General features: G+C 55.7%; 9 non-coding genes across 9 annotated transcripts; 5 read left to right on the top strand and 4 right to left on the bottom strand.

Moving 5' to 3' along the window:
• Positions 1–1031: 1031 nt before the first annotated feature.
• TRNAI-AAU lies at positions 1032–1105 on the top strand. The gene has a single exon. It is a non-coding gene; the product is annotated as a tRNA-Ile (tRNA).
• Positions 1106–4726: 3621 nt separating this feature from the next.
• Positions 4727–4799, bottom strand: TRNAA-CGC. The gene has a single exon. It is a non-coding gene; the product is annotated as a tRNA-Ala (tRNA).
• Positions 4800–4909: 110 nt separating this feature from the next.
• TRNAI-AAU lies at positions 4910–4983 on the top strand. The gene has a single exon. It is a non-coding gene; the product is annotated as a tRNA-Ile (tRNA).
• A 3631-nt stretch (positions 4984–8614) lies between these two features.
• On the bottom strand, positions 8615–8687 carry TRNAA-CGC. Its single transcript has one exon. It is a non-coding gene; the product is annotated as a tRNA-Ala (tRNA).
• Positions 8688–8799: 112 nt separating this feature from the next.
• Positions 8800–8873, top strand: TRNAI-AAU. Its single transcript has one exon. It is a non-coding gene; the product is annotated as a tRNA-Ile (tRNA).
• A 3624-nt stretch (positions 8874–12497) lies between these two features.
• TRNAA-CGC lies at positions 12498–12570 on the bottom strand. The gene has a single exon. It is a non-coding gene; the product is annotated as a tRNA-Ala (tRNA).
• Positions 12571–12682: 112 nt separating this feature from the next.
• Positions 12683–12756, top strand: TRNAI-AAU. Its single transcript has one exon. It is a non-coding gene; the product is annotated as a tRNA-Ile (tRNA).
• Positions 12757–16388: 3632 nt separating this feature from the next.
• On the bottom strand, positions 16389–16461 carry TRNAA-CGC. The gene has a single exon. It is a non-coding gene; the product is annotated as a tRNA-Ala (tRNA).
• A 111-nt stretch (positions 16462–16572) lies between these two features.
• TRNAI-AAU lies at positions 16573–16646 on the top strand. Its single transcript has one exon. It is a non-coding gene; the product is annotated as a tRNA-Ile (tRNA).
• Positions 16647–17114: the final 468 nt, after the last annotated feature.

Here is a 17114-nt window from a genome sequence, read left to right as displayed (position 1 = left end):
CTAGGCTCCATTTTGCTGTAAATTTCCACAGTGAAGACAAAGGGATTCTTACACCTGGAAAAGTCTATATAAGGCCAATGCCTCATCTCCATCTTGTCTTCAATCCTGCTTCTGACCTCTTGATGGACTTTGCTAAAAACTGAAGCTCTACACCAGGGACTGAGGACCCATCCCAGCGGGGGATGTTCCAGAGACTTAAATTGAACCTGCAGTTTACTCCATCACTGCTGCAAGCCTGAACTAAGAACTTTGCCATTACTGTATGTAATTGATTCCATTTAACCAATTCTACCTCTCTTCTCTACCTTTTTCCCTTTGTAAATAAACCTTTAGATTTTAGATTCTAAAGGATTGGCAACAGCGTGATTTGTGGGTAAGATCTGATGTGTATATTGACCTGGGTCTGGGGCTTGGTCCTTTGGGATTGAGAGAACCTTTTTCTTTTATTGGGGTGTTGGTTTTCATAACCATTTATCCCCAGGACGAGTGCACTGGTGGTGATACTGGGAGACTGGAGTGTCTAAGGAAATTGCTTGTGTGACTTGTGGTAAGCCAGTGGGGTGAGACCAAAGTCCTTTTTGTCTGGCTGGTTTGGTTTGCCTTAGAGGTGGAAAAACCCCAGCCTAGGGCTGTAACTGCCCTGTTTGAGCAATTGGTCCTGATTTGGCACTCTCAGTTGGGTCCCGCCAGAATCGCTCCGTCACACCGGGGTGGAAGAGCTTTGTGCTCCGCAAGGGCTGGCCTTTTGGGAGGCCAAGCGGGGCGAGGGATGGAGGCCACTGGAGGAGCTGAGCTGGCTGACTGTCCATGGCTTCTAAAGAAGGGCAAGAGAAGGTCCCGGGCTGCCTTGCCGCTGGAGAATGCGGGCATTGATCCCGCTGCCTCTCGCATGCGGCGAGCGCTCTACCACTTGAGCTAATTCCCTACCTTGGCAGGTGGTGTCTCGATCCATCCATTCGATAACGGAGGCCACATCATTCCCGCGCCAGCCGGTGACTCCTTCCAAAGGGTCAGGCAAGAGGGCACCCGTAGGCCGGCTAGCTCAGCTGGTTAGAGCGTGGTGCTAATAACGCCAAGGTCATGGGTTCAAGCCCCATGCTGGCCACTCGGGGTGCAGGAGGGAGAGGGTGGCTTCTGGTCTTTTGGCTGACTGCTAGGGGTGGCAGAGGCCAAAACCAGGTGGGCCGGGAGCAGGCAAGAGCCCTGCTGGGCGCGGGCGCAAGCGCTGGGCAGGAGGAGGCTCCGGACACCTCCTTGGGCTCTCCTCCCTGGGCTCCTTGCTCCACCTGCTGCCTGAAAGGAACTTGGGCCCGGGGAGGAGACTGGTGAGCCCGGCCGGCTGCCTTCCAGGCTCATAGGAGGCCAGGCTTGAGCTGCCCGGCCCGCGAAGCCAAAATCGCAGGCCTGCCGGCTCACCCCCATTTCCACACAGGGTTGACCTGATGGCCCGAATTCTTGCCGGCTGCCAGCTCCACCCAAATGGACCCGACGCCGGATCATGCTCCCCAGCCCAAGCCACAGAGGAAGGCTTAATCCTCGGCACCCCAACCTAGGGGAGAGGCTTCACACTTCGCCGGCGCAGGGTGACCTTTGGGACTTCCCTGGACACCATCCTCCCACCGCCCACAGCCAGACCCCCCAAGCCCACACTCGAGCCCACACCTCCGACAGGAAGGAGCAGGAGGACCACTCCGCCCAGGGACACCACCACTCAAAGTCAGCTTCACTTGCTTCCTCTTCTACCCCTTTCCTCCCAAGTTATGCGCCTCACGGAGCCGGCCCTGGGAAGACGCAGGCACGGCACTCTGACTGGTGCAAGCCAAACGCCCACACCGAGAGTTTAGCACGGGCTCTTGAGGCACTGGAGGAACCCCATGCAGAAGCACTGACGGAGCTAAGCTTTACGGCCAAGGGCCCTACCTGTGCAGAAAGCCAACTTGCTTGTGAAAAAGACGCCTCTTTCGGCTCCCCTTCCAAACTTCCAAATGCCTCCAAATGGGAAAACACACACACTGAAATACCCAAACAGTCCTAAGGCTGGGGCCAGGTGAAAAAGAAAAGCAAGGAAAAGATTTCTAAATGGCCACCCTGCCAGAGTCGTACAGCTCCGCAAGTGAAACCCGTGGGAGGGACATTACACAGAAAAGGGGAATGGAAAGCTGCCCAAATTGAGATGCTGTGAAAGCTACAGCCCCATCGCTACTCCTACTCTGCACACTTCTTGCAACAGCTGATGAACGGCCAGGTGCTTTTCATCCAAGCCCACACCAGGAAAGACCTTGAGAAGCTTCCCGTGGCTTGCCTGGTTCAGCTGGTCAGAGTGTGGCACTCGTGGAGGCAAGATGGTGCAGAGGAGCCCCTGGGTGGCTGTGGGCCTGGGGAGGATGGCTTTTGATTTTTCGGCCTGACCGCTACGGGCAGCCAGGCCAAAAGTCAGATGGCCGGCTCTCCCGTCCACCACGCTCATCAGGAGCCCTTAGCTGACCGGCTCGGAGAATGCGGGCAGCGTCCCCACTACCTCTCGCATGCAGCGAGCGCTCTGCCGCTTGAGCTAATTCCCCGCAGCTGGCCTGACTCTCAGGCCCCGGGCAAAAAAAGGCAAGGGCTCTGTGGCCTTAAGCTGGACACAGCCTGAAATGGGGGGGAAGGGGGGCTTGCTACCCAGAGCTGGGAAGGGGTCCGAGTCCCAGCCACGCTCCTCGGCACAAACACCAACGCTCCCTCCCTGGAGTGTGTCTGGGCTGAGAGTTAGCCCCTGAAACAAGCACCAAGCTTCAGAAGACAACACAGGGATAGATCACTTGACGATTGCCTGCTCTGGCCATTGACTCTGAAGCGCCTGGCATTGGTTACTGTCAGAAGACGTGATAGTGGCCTAGATGGACCATCGGTCTCACCCAGGAGGGCCGTTCTTATCTTCACCACTTTCCTCTAACCCAAGCAAAGCCAGAAGCAGGCCCAGCTCAGCAACTCTAGCAGACTCCTGGCCTCTGGCCCAGCATACAGCAAAACGACCCTGCCTCCGCCAGGATAGACAGCCACCGACTCCCTCTTCCAGACCAACGCAGCCCTTCCCCGCTTTGGCTGTCTCCAAGCTGTCTGCATGCTCTGCTCTGCTCCACGGCTGCCATGCTGCCTGAGATCAGGAGGCTGCGAGGTCTCACGGTCTCAGCTGAGCTGGTATCGCATGCCACCCCGCCCATCTCCTCATTCTCTTCATGGACCCCTGGGATGTGAGTACTTCTGTATGTGAGTGGCTCTCCTCCCGGCCAATGAGCTTGGCGTAGACTAGCAGGGAGGGAGGAGGAAAGGATTGTGCTCCAGTGAGAGCTCAGAAAGAAAGGTGCAGGTCCCCCACTAGAGCCCAGCACAGCAGAGCAAAGCAGAGCAGAGCAGGCTGGAGAATGTGTGTATGGGTCTGACTACTTCTCCCATGCTCTTCCATTTGAGCTAACTTCCCCAGCTGTCACCAGCCTCCCAGTCAGCGCAAAGGAGAAGGGCCGGGTGTGACGTTATTGATATAAATTGGGACCATATAGAACATGGGTTGCAACCAAGGTCCTGCAGTGGTACCAAATCTTAGATAAAGGGGTCATCTAAGGTGTCTAAAACCAGATTATGGGTTGCTGGTTATAATTATGCTGTCTATATGTCTGTATCATTTGTAGTTAAAGTTATAAGTATTGGCTCTGTAATGTCTATAGTTTGTATTCTGCTCTGCCTCTGGGAAGTGTCCCAGACAAGCTGATGTTAGCCCGGCATAGCTGGATTGATGGCCCATTAAAGGGCCATCGGCTACACAATTGACCCATGGAGAGAAGGCAGACACGCCTTGTGACTCAGCAAAGTATGCAGGGACTGGCCCATGTGACTCTAGGCTCCATTTTGCTGTAAATTTCCACAGTGAAGACAAAGGGATTCTTACACCTGGAAAAGTCTATATAAGGCCAATGCCTCATCTCCATCTTGTCTTCAATCCTGCTTCTGACCTCTGGAGGACTTTGCTAAAAACTGAAGCTCTACACCAGGGACTGAGGACCCATCCCAGCGGGGGATGTTCCAGAGACTTAAATTGAACCTGCAGTTTACTCCATCACTGCTGCAAGCCTGAACTAAGAACTTTGCCATTACTGTATGTAATTGATTCCATTTAACCAATTCTACCTCTCTTCTCTACCTTTTTCCCTTTGTAAATAAACCTTTAGATTTTAGATTCTAAAGGATTGGCAACAGCGTGATTTGTGGGTAAGATCTGATGTGTATATTGACCTGGGTCTGGGGCTTGGTCCTTTGGGATTGAGAGAACCTTTTTCTTTTATTGGGGTGTTGGTTTTCATAACCATTTATCCCCAGGACGAGTGCACTGGTGGTGATACTGGGAGACTGGAGTGTCTAAGGAAATTGCTTGTGTGACTTGTGGTAAGCCAGTGGGGTGAGACCAAAGTCCTTTTTGTCTGGCTGGTTTGGTTTGCCTTAGAGGTGGAAAAACCCCAGCCTAGGGCTGTAACTGCCCTGTTTGAGCAATTGGTCCTGATTTGGCACTCTCAGTTGGGTCCCGCCAGAATCGCTCCGTCACCGGGGTGGAAGAGCTTTGTGCTCCGCAAGGGCTGGCCTTTTGGGAGGCCAAGCGGGGAGAGGGATGGAGGCCACTGGAGGAGCTGAGCTGGCTGACTGTCCATGGCTTCTAAAAGAAGGGCAAGAGAAGGTCCCGGGGCTGCCTTGCCGCTGGAGAATGCGGGCATTGATCCCGCTGCCTCTCGCATGCGAAGCGAGCGCTCTACCACTTGAGCTAATTCCCCTACCTTGGCAGGTGGTGTCTCGATCCATCCATTCGATAACGGAGGCCACATCATTCCCCGCGCCAGCCGGTGACTCCTTCCAAAAGGGTCAGGCAAGAGGGCACCCCGTAGGCCGGCTAGCTCAGCTGGTTAGAGCGTGGTGCTAATAACGCCAAGGTCATGGGTTCAAGCCCCATGCTGGCCACTCGGGGTGCAGGAGGGAGAGGGTGGCTTCTGGTCTTTTGGCTGACTGCTAGGGGTGGCAGAGGCCAAAACCAGGTGGGCCGGGAGCAGGCAAGAGCCCTGCTGGGCGCGGGCGCAAGCGCCGGGCAGGAGGAGGCTCCGGACACCTCCTTGGGCTCTCCTCCCTGGGCTCCTTGCTCCACCTGCTGCCTGAAAGGAACTTGGGCCCGGGGAGGAGACTGGTGAGCCCGGCCGGCTGCCTTCCAGGCTCATAGGAGGCCAGGCTTGAGCTGCCCGGCCCGCAAGCCAAAATCGCAGGCCTGCCGGCTCACCCCCATTTCCACACAGGGTTGACCTGATGGCCCGAATTCTTGCCGGCTGCCAGCTCCACCCAAATGGACCCGACGCCGGATCATGCTCCCCAGCCCAAGCCACAGAGGAAGGCTTAATCCTCGGCACCCCAACCTAGGGGAGAGGCTTCACACTCCGCCGGCGCAGGGTGACCTTTGGGACTTCCCTGGACACCATCCTCCCACCGCCCACAGCCAGACCCCCCAAGCCCACACTCGAGCCCACACCTCCGACAGGAAGGAGCAGGAGGACCACTCCGCCCAGGGACACCACCACTCAAAGTCAGCTTCACTTGCTTCCTCTTCTACCCCTTTCCTCCCAAGTTATGCGCGCCTCACGGGAGCCGGCCCTGGGAAGACGCAGGCACGGCACTCTGACTGGTGCAAGCCAAACGCCCACACCGAGAGTTTAGCACGGGCTCTTGAGGCACTGGAGGAACCCCATGCAGAAGCACTGACGGAGCTAAGCTTTACGGCCAAGGGCCCTACCTGTGCAGAAAGCCAACTTGCTTGTGAAAAGACGCCTCTTTCGGCTCCTTCCAAACTTCCAAATGCCTCCAAATGGGAAAACACACACACTGAAATACCCAAACAGTCCTAAGGCTGGGGCCAGGTGAAAAAGAAAAGCAAGGAAAAGATTTCTAAATGGCCACCCTGCCAGAGTCGTACAGCTCCGCAAGTGAAACCCGTGGGAGGGACATTACACAGAAAAGGGGAATGGAAAGCTGCCCAAATTGAGATGCTGTGGAAAGCTACAGCCCCATCGCTACTCCTACTCTGCACACTTCTTGCAACAGCTGATGAACGGCCAGGTGCTTTTCGCATCCAAGCCCACACCAGGAAAGACCTTGAGAAGCTTCCCGTGGCTTGCCTGGTTCAGCTGGTCAGAGTGTGGCACTCGTGGAGGCAAGATGGTGCAGAGGAGCCCCTGGGTGGCTGTGGGCCTGGGGAGGATGGCTTTTGATTTTTCGGCCTGACCGCTACGGGCAGCCAGGCCAAAAGTCAGATGGCCGGCTCTCCCGTCCACCACGCTCATCAGGAGCCCTTAGCTGACCGGCTCGGAGAATGCGGGCAGCGTCCCCACTACCTCTCGAATTCATAGCGTGCGCTCTGCCGCTTTAGCTAATTCCCCGCAGCTGGCCTGACTCTCAGGCACCAGGCAAAAAAAGGCAAGGGCTCTGTGGCCTTAAGCTGGACACAGCCTGAAATGGGGGGGAGGGGGGCTTGCTACCCAGAGCTGGGGAAGGGGGTCCGAGTCCCAGCCACGCTCCTCGGCACAAACACCAACGCTCCCTCCCTGGAGTGTGTCTGGGCTGAGAGTTAGCCCCTGAAACAAGCACCAAGCTTCAGAAGACAACACAGGGATAGATCACTTGACGATTGCCTGCTCTGGCCATTGACTCTGAAGCGCCTGGCATTGGTTACTGTCAGAAGACGTGATAGTGGCCTAGATGGACCATCGGTCTCACCCAGGAGGGCCGTTCTTATCTTCACCACTTTCCTCTAACCCAAGCAAAGCCAGAAGCAGGCCCAGCTCAGCAACTCTAGCAGACTCCTGGCCTCTGGCCCAGCATACAGCAAAACGACCCTGCCTCCGCCAGGATAGACAGCCACCGACTCCCTCTTCCAGACCAACGCAGCCCTTCCCCGCTTTGGCTGTCTCCAAGCTGTCTGCATGCTCTGCTCTGCTCCACGGCTGCCATGCTGCCTGAGATCAGGAGGCTGCGAGGTCTCACGGTCTCAGCTGAGCTGGTATCGCATGCCACCCCGCCCATCTCCTCATTCTCTTCATGGACCCCTGGGATGTGAGTAATTCTGTATTTGAGTGGCTCTCCCTCCCGGCCAATGAGCTTGGCGTAGACTAGCAGGGAGGGAGGAGGAAAGGATTGTGCTCCAGTGAGAGCTCAGAAAGAAAGGTGCAGGTCCCCCACTAGAGCCCAGCACAGCAGAGCAAAGCAGAGCAGAGCAGGCTGGAGAATGTGTGTATGGGTCTGACTACTTCTCCCATGCTCTTCCATTTGAGCTAACTTCCCCCAGCTGTCGCCAGCCTCCCAGTCAGCGCAAGGGGGAGACGGGCCGGTGTGACGTTATTGATATAAATTGGGACCATATAGAACATGGGTTGCAACCAAGGTCCTGCAGTGGTACCAAATCTTAGATAAAGGGGTCATCTAAGGTGTCTAAAACCAGATTATGGGTTGCTGGTTATAATTATGCTGTCTATATGTCTGTATCATTTGTAGTTAAAGTTATAAGTATTGGCTCTGTAATGTCTATAGTTTGTATTCTGCTCTGCCTCTGGGAAGTGTCCCAGACAAGCTGATGTTAGCCCGGCATAGCTGGATTGATGGCCCATTAAAGGGCCATCGGCTACACTAATTGACCCATGGAGAGAAGGCAGACACGCCTTGTGACTCAGCAAAGTATGCAGGACTGGCCCATGTGACTCTAGGCTCCATTTTGCTGTAAATTTCCACAGTGAAGACAAAGGGATTCTTACACCTGGAAAAGTCTATATAAGGCCAATGCCTCATCTCCATCTTGTCTTCAATCCTGCTTCTGACCTCTGGAGGACTTTGCTAAAAACTGAAGCTCTACACCAGGGACTGAGGACCCATCCCAGCGGGGGATGTTCCAGAGACTTAAATTGAACCTGCAGTTTACTCCATCACTGCTGCAAGCCTGAACTAAGAACTTTGCCATTACTGTATGTAATTGATTCCATTTAACCAATTCTACCTCTCTTCTCTACCTTTTTCCCTTTGTAAATAAACCTTTAGATTTTAGATTCTAAAGGATTGGCAACAGCGTGATTTGTGGGTAAGATCTGATGTGTATATTGACCTGGGTCTGGGGCTTGGTCCTTTGGGATTGAGAGAACCTTTTTCTTTTATTGGGGTGTTGGTTTTCATAACCATTTATCCCCAGGACGAGTGCACTGGTGGTGATACTGGGAGACTGGAGTGTCTAAGGAAATTGCTTGTGTGACTTGTGGTAAGCCAGTGGGGTGAGACCAAAGTCCTTTTTGTCTGGCTGGTTTGGTTTGCCTTAGAGGTGGAAAAACCCCAGCCTAGGGCTGTAACTGCCCTGTTTGAGCAATTGGTCCTGATTTGGCACTCTCAGTTGGGTCCCGCCAGAATCGCTCCGTCACACCGGGGTGGAAGAGCTTTGTGCTCCGCAAGGGCTGGCCTTTTGGGAGGCCAAGCGGGGAGAGGGATGGAGGCCACTGGAGGAGCTGAGCTGGCTGACTGTCCATGGCTTCTAAAAGAAGGGCAAGAGAAGGTCCCGGGGCTGCCTTGCCGCTGGAGAATGCGGGCATTGATCCCGCTGCCTCTCGCATGCGAAGCGAGCGCTCTACCACTTGAGCTAATTCCCCTACCTTGGCAGGTGGTGTCTCGATCCATCCATTCGATAACGGAGGCCACATCATTCCCCGCGCCAGCCGGTGACTCCTTCCAAAAGGGTCAGGCAAGAGAGGGCACCCCGTAGGCCGGCTAGCTCAGCTGGTTAGAGCGTGGTGCTAATAACGCCCAGGTCATGGGTTCAAGCCCCATGCTGGCCACTCGGGGTGCAGGAGGGAGAGGGTGGTTTCTGGTCTTTTGGCTGACTGCTAGGGGTGGCAGAGGCCAAAACCAGGTGGGCCGGGAGCAGGCAAGAGCCCTGCTGGGCGCGGGCGCAAGCGCTGGGCAGGAGGAGGCTCCGGACACCTCCTTGGGCTCTCCTCCCTGGGCTCCTTGCTCCACCTGCTGCCTGAAAGGAACTTGGGCCCGGGGAGGAGACTGGTGAGCCCGGCCGGCTGCCTTCCAGGCTCATAGGAGGCCAGGCTTGAGCTGCCCGGCCCGCGAAGCCAAAATCGCAGGCCTGCCGGCTCACCCCCATTTCCACACAGGGTTGACCTGATGGCCCGAATTCTTGCCGGCTGCCAGCTCCACCCAAATGGACCCGACGCCGGATCATGCTCCCCAGCCCAAGCCACAGAGGAAGGCTTAATCCTCGGCACCCCAACCTAGGGGAGAGGCTTCACACTCCGCCGGCGCAGGGTGACCTTTGGGACTTCCCTGGACACCATCCTCCCACCGCCCACAGCCAGACCCCCCAAGCCCACACTCGAGCCCACACCTCCGACAGGAAGGAGCAGGAGGACCACTCCGCCCAGGGACACCACCACTCAAAGTCAGCTTCACTTGCTTCCTCTTCTACCCCTTTCCTCCCAAGTTATGCGCGCCTCACGGGAGCCGGCCCTGGGAAGACGCAGGCACGGCACTCTGACTGGTGCAAGCCAAACGCCCACACCGAGAGTTTAGCACGGGCTCTTGAGGCACTGGAGGAACCCCATGCAGAAGCACTGACGGAGCTAAGCTTTACGGCCAAGGGCCCTACCTGTGCAGAAAGCCAACTTGCTTGTGAAAAGACGCCTCTTTCGGCTCCTTCCAAACTTCCAAATGCCTCCAAATGGGAAAACACACACACTGAAATACCCAAACAGTCCTAAGGCTGGGGCCAGGTGAAAAAGAAAAGCAAGGAAAAGATTTCTAAATGGCCACCCTGCCAGAGTCGTACAGCTCCGCAAGTGAAACCCGTGGGAGGGACATTACACAGAAAAGGGGAATGGAAAGCTGCCCAAATTGAGATGCTGTGGAAAGCTACAGCCCCATCGCTACTCCTACTCTGCACACTTCTTGCAACAGCTGATGAACGGCCAGGTGCTTTTCGCATCCAAGCCCACACCAGGGAAAGACCTTGAGAAGCTTCCCGTGGCTTGCCTGGTTCAGCTGGTCAGAGTGTGGCACTCGTGGAGGCAAGATGGTGCAGAGGAGCCCCTGGGTGGCTGTGGGCCTGGGGAGGATGGCTTTTGATTTTTCGGCCTGACCGCTACGGGCAGCCAGGCCAAAAGTCAGATGGCCGGCTCTCCCGTCCACCACGCTCATCAGGAGCCCTTAGCTGACCGGCTCGGAGAATGCGGGCAGCGTCCCCCACTACCTCTCGCATGCAAAGCGAGCGCTCTGCCGCTTGAGCTAATTCCCCGCAGCTGGCCTGACTCTCAGGCACCGGGCAAAAAAAGGCAAGGGCTCTGTGGCCTTAAGCTGGACACAGCCTGAAATGGGGGGGAGGGGGGCTTGCTACCCAGAGCTGGGGAAGGGGGTCCGAGTCCCAGCCACGCTCCTCGGCACAAACACCAACGCTCCCTCCTGGAGTGTGTCTGGGCTGAGAGTTAGCCCCTGAAACAAGCACCAAGCTTCAGAAGACAACACAGGGATAGATCACTTGACGATTGCCTGCTCTGGCCATTGACTCTGAAGCGCCTGGCATTGGTTACTGTCAGAAGACGTGATAGTGGCCTAGATGGACCATCGGTCTCACCCAGGAGGGCCGTTCTTATCTTCACCACTTTCCTCTAACCCAAGCAAAGCCAGAAGCAGGCCCAGCTCAGCAACTCTAGCAGACTCCCTGGCCTCTGGCCCCGCATTCAGCAACACGACCCTGCCTCCGCCAGGATAGACAGCCACCGACTCCCTCTTCCAGACCAACGCAGCCCTTCCCCGCTTTGGCTGTCTCCAAGCTGTCTGCATGCTCTGCTCTGCTCCACGGCTGCCATGCTGCCTGAGATCAGGAGGCTGCGAGGTCTCACGGTCTCAGCTGAGCTGGTATCGCATGCCACCCCGCCCATCTCCTCATTCTCTTCATGGACCCCTGGGATGTGAGTAATTCTGTATTTGAGTGGCTCTCCTCCCGGCCAATGAGCTTGGCGTAGACTAGCAGGGAGGGAGGAGGAAAGGATTGTGCTCCAGTGAGAGCTCAGAAAGAAAGGTGCAGGTCCCCCACTAGAGCCCAGCACAGCAGAGCAAAGCAGAGCAGAGCAGGCTGGAGAATGTGTGTATGGGTCTGACTACTTCTCCCATGCTCTTCCATTTGAGCTAACTTCCCCAGCTGTCACCAGCCTCCCAGTCAGCGCAAAGGGAGAAGGGCCGGTGTGACGTTATTGATATAAATTGGGACCATATAGAACATGGGTTGCAACCAAGGTCCTGCAGTGGTACCAAATCTTAGATAAAGGGGTCATCTAAGGTGTCTAAAACCAGATTATGGGTTGCTGGTTATAATTATGCTGTCTATATGTCTGTATCATTTGTAGTTAAAGTTATAAGTATTGGCTCTGTAATGTCTATAGTTTGTATTCTGCTCTGCCTCTGGGAAGTGTCCCAGACAAGCTGATGTTAGCCCGGCATAGCTGGATTGATGGCCCATTAAAGGGCCATCGGCTACACAATTGACCCATGGAGAGAAGGCAGACACGCCTTGTGACTCAGCAAAGTATGCAGGGACTGGCCCATGTGACTCTAGGCTCCATTTTGCTGTAAATTTCCACAGTGAAGACAAAGGGATTCTTACACCTGGAAAAGTCTATATAAGGCCAATGCCTCATCTCCATCTTGTCTTCAATCCTGCTTCTGACCTCTGGAGGACTTTGCTAAAAACTGAAGCTCTACACCAGGGACTGAGGACCCATCCCAGCGGGGGATGTTCCAGAGACTTAAATTGAACCTGCAGTTTACTCCATCACTGCTGCAAGCCTGAACTAAGAACTTTGCCATTACTGTATGTAATTGATTCCATTTAACCAATTCTACCTCTCTTCTCTACCTTTTTCCCTTTGTAAATAAACCTTTAGATTTTAGATTCTAAAGGATTGGCAACAGCGTGATTTGTGGGTAAGATCTGATGTGTATATTGACCTGGGTCTGGGGCTTGGTCCTTTGGGATTGAGAGAACCTTTTTCTTTTATTGGGGTGTTGGTTTTCATAACCATTTATCCCCAGGACGAGTGCACTGGTGGTGATACTGGGAGACTGGAGTGTCTAAGGAAATTGCTTGTGTGACTTGTGGTAAGCCAGTGGGGTGAGACCAAAGTCCTTTTGTCTGGCTGGTTTGGTTTGCCTTAGAGGTGGAAAAACCCCAGCCTAGGGCTGTAACTGCCCTGTTTGAGCAATTGGTCCTGATTTGGCACTCTCAGTTGGGTCCCGCCAGAATCGCTCCGTCACACCGGGTGGAAGAGCTTTGTGCTCGCAAGGGCTGGCCTTTGGGAGGCCAAGCGGGAGAGGATGGAGGCCACTGGAGGAGCTGAGCTGGCTGACTGTCCATGGCTTCTAAAAGAAGGGCAAGAGAAGGTCCCGGGCTGCCTTGCCGCTGGAGAATGCGGGCATTGATCCCGCTGCCTCTCGCATGCGAAGCGAGCGCTCTACCACTTGAGCTAATTCCCCTACCTTGGCAGGTGGTGTCTCGATCCATCCATTCGATAACGGAGGCCACATCATTCCCCGCGCCAGCCGGTGACTCCTTCCAAAAGGGTCAGGCAAGAGAGGGCACCCCGTAGGCCGGCTAGCTCAGCTGGTTAGAGCGTGGTGCTAATAACGCCAAGGTCATGGGTTCAAGCCCCATGCTGGCCACTCGGGGTGCAGGAGGGAGAGGGTGGCTTCTGGTCTTTTGGCTGACTGCTAGGGGTGGCAGAGGCCAAAACCAGGTGGGCCGGGAGCAGGCAAGAGCCCTGCTGGGCGCGGGCGCAAGCGCTGGGCAGGAGGAGGCTCCGGACACCTCCTTGGGCTCTCCTCCCTGGGCTCCTTGCTCCACCTGCTGCCTGAAAGGAACTTGGGCCCGGGGAGGAGACTGGTGAGCCCGGCCGGCTGCCTTCCAGGCTCATAGGAGGCCAGGCTTGAGCTGCCCGGCCCGCGAAGCCAAAATCGCAGGCCTGCCGGCTCACCCCCATTTCCACACAGGGTTGACCTGATGGCCCGAATTCTTGCCGGCTGCCAGCTCCACCCAAATGGACCCGACGCCGGATCATGCTCCCCAGCCCAAGCCACAGAGGAAGGCTTAATCCTCGGCACCCCAACCTAGGGGAGAGGCTTCACACTCGCCGGCGCAGGGTGACCTTTGGGACTTCCCTGGACACCATCCTCCCACCGCCCACAGCCAGACCCCCCAAGCCCACACTCGAGCCCACACCTCCGACAGGAAGGAGCAGGAGGACCACTCCGCCCAGGGACACCACCACTCAAAGTCAGCTTCACTTGCTTCCTCTTCTACCCATGTCCTCCCATGTTATGCGCCTCACGGAGCCGGCCCTGGGAAGACGCAGGCACGGCACTCTGACTGGTGCAAGCCAAACGCCCACACCGAGAGTTTAGCACGGGCTCTTGAGGCACTGGAGGAACCCCATGCAGAAGCACTGACGGAGCTAAGCTTTACGGCCAAGGGCCCTACCTGTGCAGAAAGCCAACTTGCTTGTGAAAAAGACGCCTCTTCGGCTCCTTCCAAACTTCCAAATGCCTCCAAATGGGAAAACACACACACTGAAATACCCAAACAGTCCTAAGGCTGGGGCCAGGTGAAAAGAAAAGCAAGGAAAAGATTTCTAAATGGCCACCCTGCCAGAGTCGTACAGCTCCGCAAGTGAAACCCGTGGGAGGGACATTACACAGAAAAGGGGAATGGAAAGCTGCCCAAATTGAGATGCTGTGGAAAGCTACAGCCCCATCGCTACTCCTACTCTGCACACTTCTTGCAACAGCTGATGAATGGCCAGGTGCTTTTCGCATCCAAGCCCACACCAGGGAAAGACCTTGAGAAGCTTCCCGTGGCTTGCCTGGTTCAGCTGGTCAGAGTGTGGCACTCGTGGAGGCAAGATGGTGCAGAGGAGCCCCTGGGTGGCTGTGGGCCTGGGGAGGATGGCTTTTGATTTTTCGGCCTGACCGCTACGGGCAGCCAGGCCAAAAGTCAGATGGCCGGCTCTCCCGTCCACCACGCTCATCAGGAGCCCTTAGCTGACCGGCTCGGAGAATGCGGGCAGCGTCCCCCACTACCTCTCGCATGCAAAGCGAGCGCTCTGCCGCTTGAGCTAATTCCCCGCAGCTGGCCTGACTCTCAGGCACCGGGCAAAAAAAGGCAAGGGCTCTGTGGCCTTAAGCTGGACACAGCCTGAAATGGGGGGGAGGGGGGCTTGCTACCCAGAGCTGGGGAAGGGGGTCCGAGTCCCAGCCACGCTCCTCGGCACAAACACCAACGCTCCCTCCCTGGAGTGTGTCTGGGCTGAGAGTTAGCCCCTGAAACAAGCACCAAGCTTCAGAAGACAACACAGGGATAGATCACTTGACGATTGCCTGCTCTGGCCATTGACTCTGAAGCGCCTGGCATTGGTTACTGTCAGAAGACGTGATAGTGGCCTAGATGGACCATCGGTCTCACCCAGGAGGGCCGTTCTTATCTTCACCACTTTCCTCTAACCCAAGCAAAGCCAGAAGCAGGCCCAGCTCAGCAACTCTAGCAGACTCCCTGGCCTCTGGCCCAGCATACAGCAAAACGACCCTGCCTCCGCCAGGATAGACAGCCACCGACTCCCTCTTCCAGACCAACGCAGCCCTTCCCCGCTTTGGCTGTCTCAAGCTGTCTGCATGCTCTGCTCTGCTCCACGGCTGCCATGCTGCCTGAGATCAGGAGGCTGCGAGGTCTCACGGTCTCAGCTGAGCTGGTATCGCATGCCACCCCGCCCATCTCCTCATTCTCTTCATGGACCCCTGGGATGTGAGTAATTCTGTATTTGAGTGGCTCTCCCTCCCGGCCAATGAGCTTGGCGTAGACTAGCAGGGAGGGAGGAGGAAAGGGATTGTGCTCCAGTGAGAGCTCAGAAAGAAAGGTGCAGGTCCCCCACTAGAGCCCAGCACAGCAGAGCAAAGCAGAGCAGAGCAGGCTGGAGAATGTGTGTATGGGTCTGACTACTTCTCCCATGCTCTTCCATTTGAGCTAACTTCCCCCAGCTGTCACCAGCCTCCCAGTCAGCGCAAAGGGGAGAAGGGCCGGGTGTGACGTTATTGATATAAATTGGGACCATATAGAACATGGGTTGCAACCAAGGTCCTGCAGTGGTACCAAATCTTAGATAAAGGGGGTCATCTAAGGTGTCTAAAACCAGATTATGGGTTGCTGGTTATAATTATGCTGTCTATATGTCTGTATCATTTGTAGTTAAAGTTATAAGTATTGGCTCTGTAATGTCTATAGTTTGTATTCTGCTCTGCCTCTGGGAAGTGTCCCAGACAAGCTGATGTTAGCCCGGCATAGCTGGATTGATGGCCCATTAAAGGGCCATCGGCTACTAATTGACCCATGGAGAGAAGGCAGACACGCCTTGTGACTCAGCAAAGTATGCAGGGACTGGCCCATGTGACTCTAGGCTCCATTTTGCTGTAAATTTCCACAGTGAAGACAAAGGGATTCTTACACCTGGAAAAGTCTATATAAGGCCAATGCCTCATCTCCATCTTGTCTTCAATCCTGCTTCTGACCTCTGGAGGAATTTTGCTACAAACTGAAGCTCTACACCAGGGACTGAGGACCCATCCCAGCGGGGGATGTTCCAGAGACTTAAATTGAACCTGCAGTTTACTCCATCACTGCTGCAAGCCTGAACTAAGAACTTTGCCATTACTGTATGTAATTGATTCCATTTAACCAATTCTACCTCTCTTCTCTACCTTTTTCCCTTTGTAAATAAACCTTTAGATTTTAGATTCTAAAGGATTGGCAACAGCGTGATTTGTGGGTAAGATCTGATGTGTATATTGACCTGGGTCTGGGGCTTGGTCCTTTGGGATTGAGAGAACCTTTTTCTTTTATTGGGGTGTTGGTTTTCATAACCATTTATCCCCAGGACGAGTGCACTGGTGGTGATACTGGGAGACTGGAGTGTCTAAGGAAATTGCTTGTGTGACTTGTGGTAAGCCAGTGGGGTGAGACCAAAGTCCTTTTTGTCTGGCTGGTTTGGTTTGCCTTAGAGGTGGAAAAACCCCAGCCTAGGGCTGTAACTGCCCTGTTTGAGCAATTGGTCCTGATTTGGCACTCTCAGTTGGGTCCCGCCAGAATCGCTCCGTCACACCGGGGTGGAAGAGCTTTGTGCTCCGCAAGGGCTGGCCTTTTGGGAGGCCAAGCGGGGAGAGGGATGGAGGCCACTGGAGGAGCTGAGCTGGCTGACTGTCCATGGCTTCTAAAAGAAGGGCAAGAGAAGGTCCCGGGGCTGCCTTGCCGCTGGAGAATGCGGGCATTGATCCCGCTGCCTCTCGCATGCGAAGCGAGCGCTCTACCACTTGAGCTAATTCCCCTACCTTGGCAGGTGGTGTCTCGATCCATCCATTCGATAACGGAGGCCACATCATTCCCCGCGCCAGCCGGTGACTCCTACCCAAAGGGTCAGGCAAGAGAGGGCACCCGTAGGCCGGCTAGCTCAGCTGGTTAGAGCGTGGTGCTAATAACGCCAAGGTCATGGGTTCAAGCCCCATGCTGGCCACTCGGGGTGCAGGAGGGAGAGGGTGGCTTCTGGTCTTTTGGCTGACTGCTAGGGGTGGCAGAGGCCAAAACCAGGTGGGCCGGGAGCAGGCAAGAGCCCTGCTGGGCGCGGGCGCAAGCGCTGGGCAGGAGGAGGCTCCGGACACCTCCTTGGGCTCTCCTCCCTGGGCTCCTTGCTCCACCTGCTGCCTGAAAGGAACTTGGGCCCGGGGAGGAGACTGGTGAGCCCGGCCGGCTGCCTTCCAGGCTCATAGGAGGCCAGGCTTGAGCTGCCCGGCCCGCGAAGCCAAAATCGCAGGCCTGCCGGCTCACCCCCATTTCCACACAGGGTTGACCTGATGGCCCGAATTCTTGCCGGCTGCCAGCTCCACCCAAATGGACCCGACGCCGGATCATGCTCCCCAGCCCAAGCCACAGAGGAAGGCAATCCTCGGCACCCCAACCTAGGGGAGAGGCTTCACACTCCGCC

The sequence above is a fragment of the Mauremys reevesii genome, linkage group 12 (assembly GCF_016161935.1).
Source record: "Mauremys reevesii isolate NIE-2019 linkage group 12, ASM1616193v1, whole genome shotgun sequence".
Taxonomy (NCBI): Eukaryota; Metazoa; Chordata; order Testudines; family Geoemydidae; genus Mauremys; species Mauremys reevesii.
Note: the sequence above shows the minus strand (reverse complement) of the source record. Positions and strands in the feature narration are given on the sequence as shown.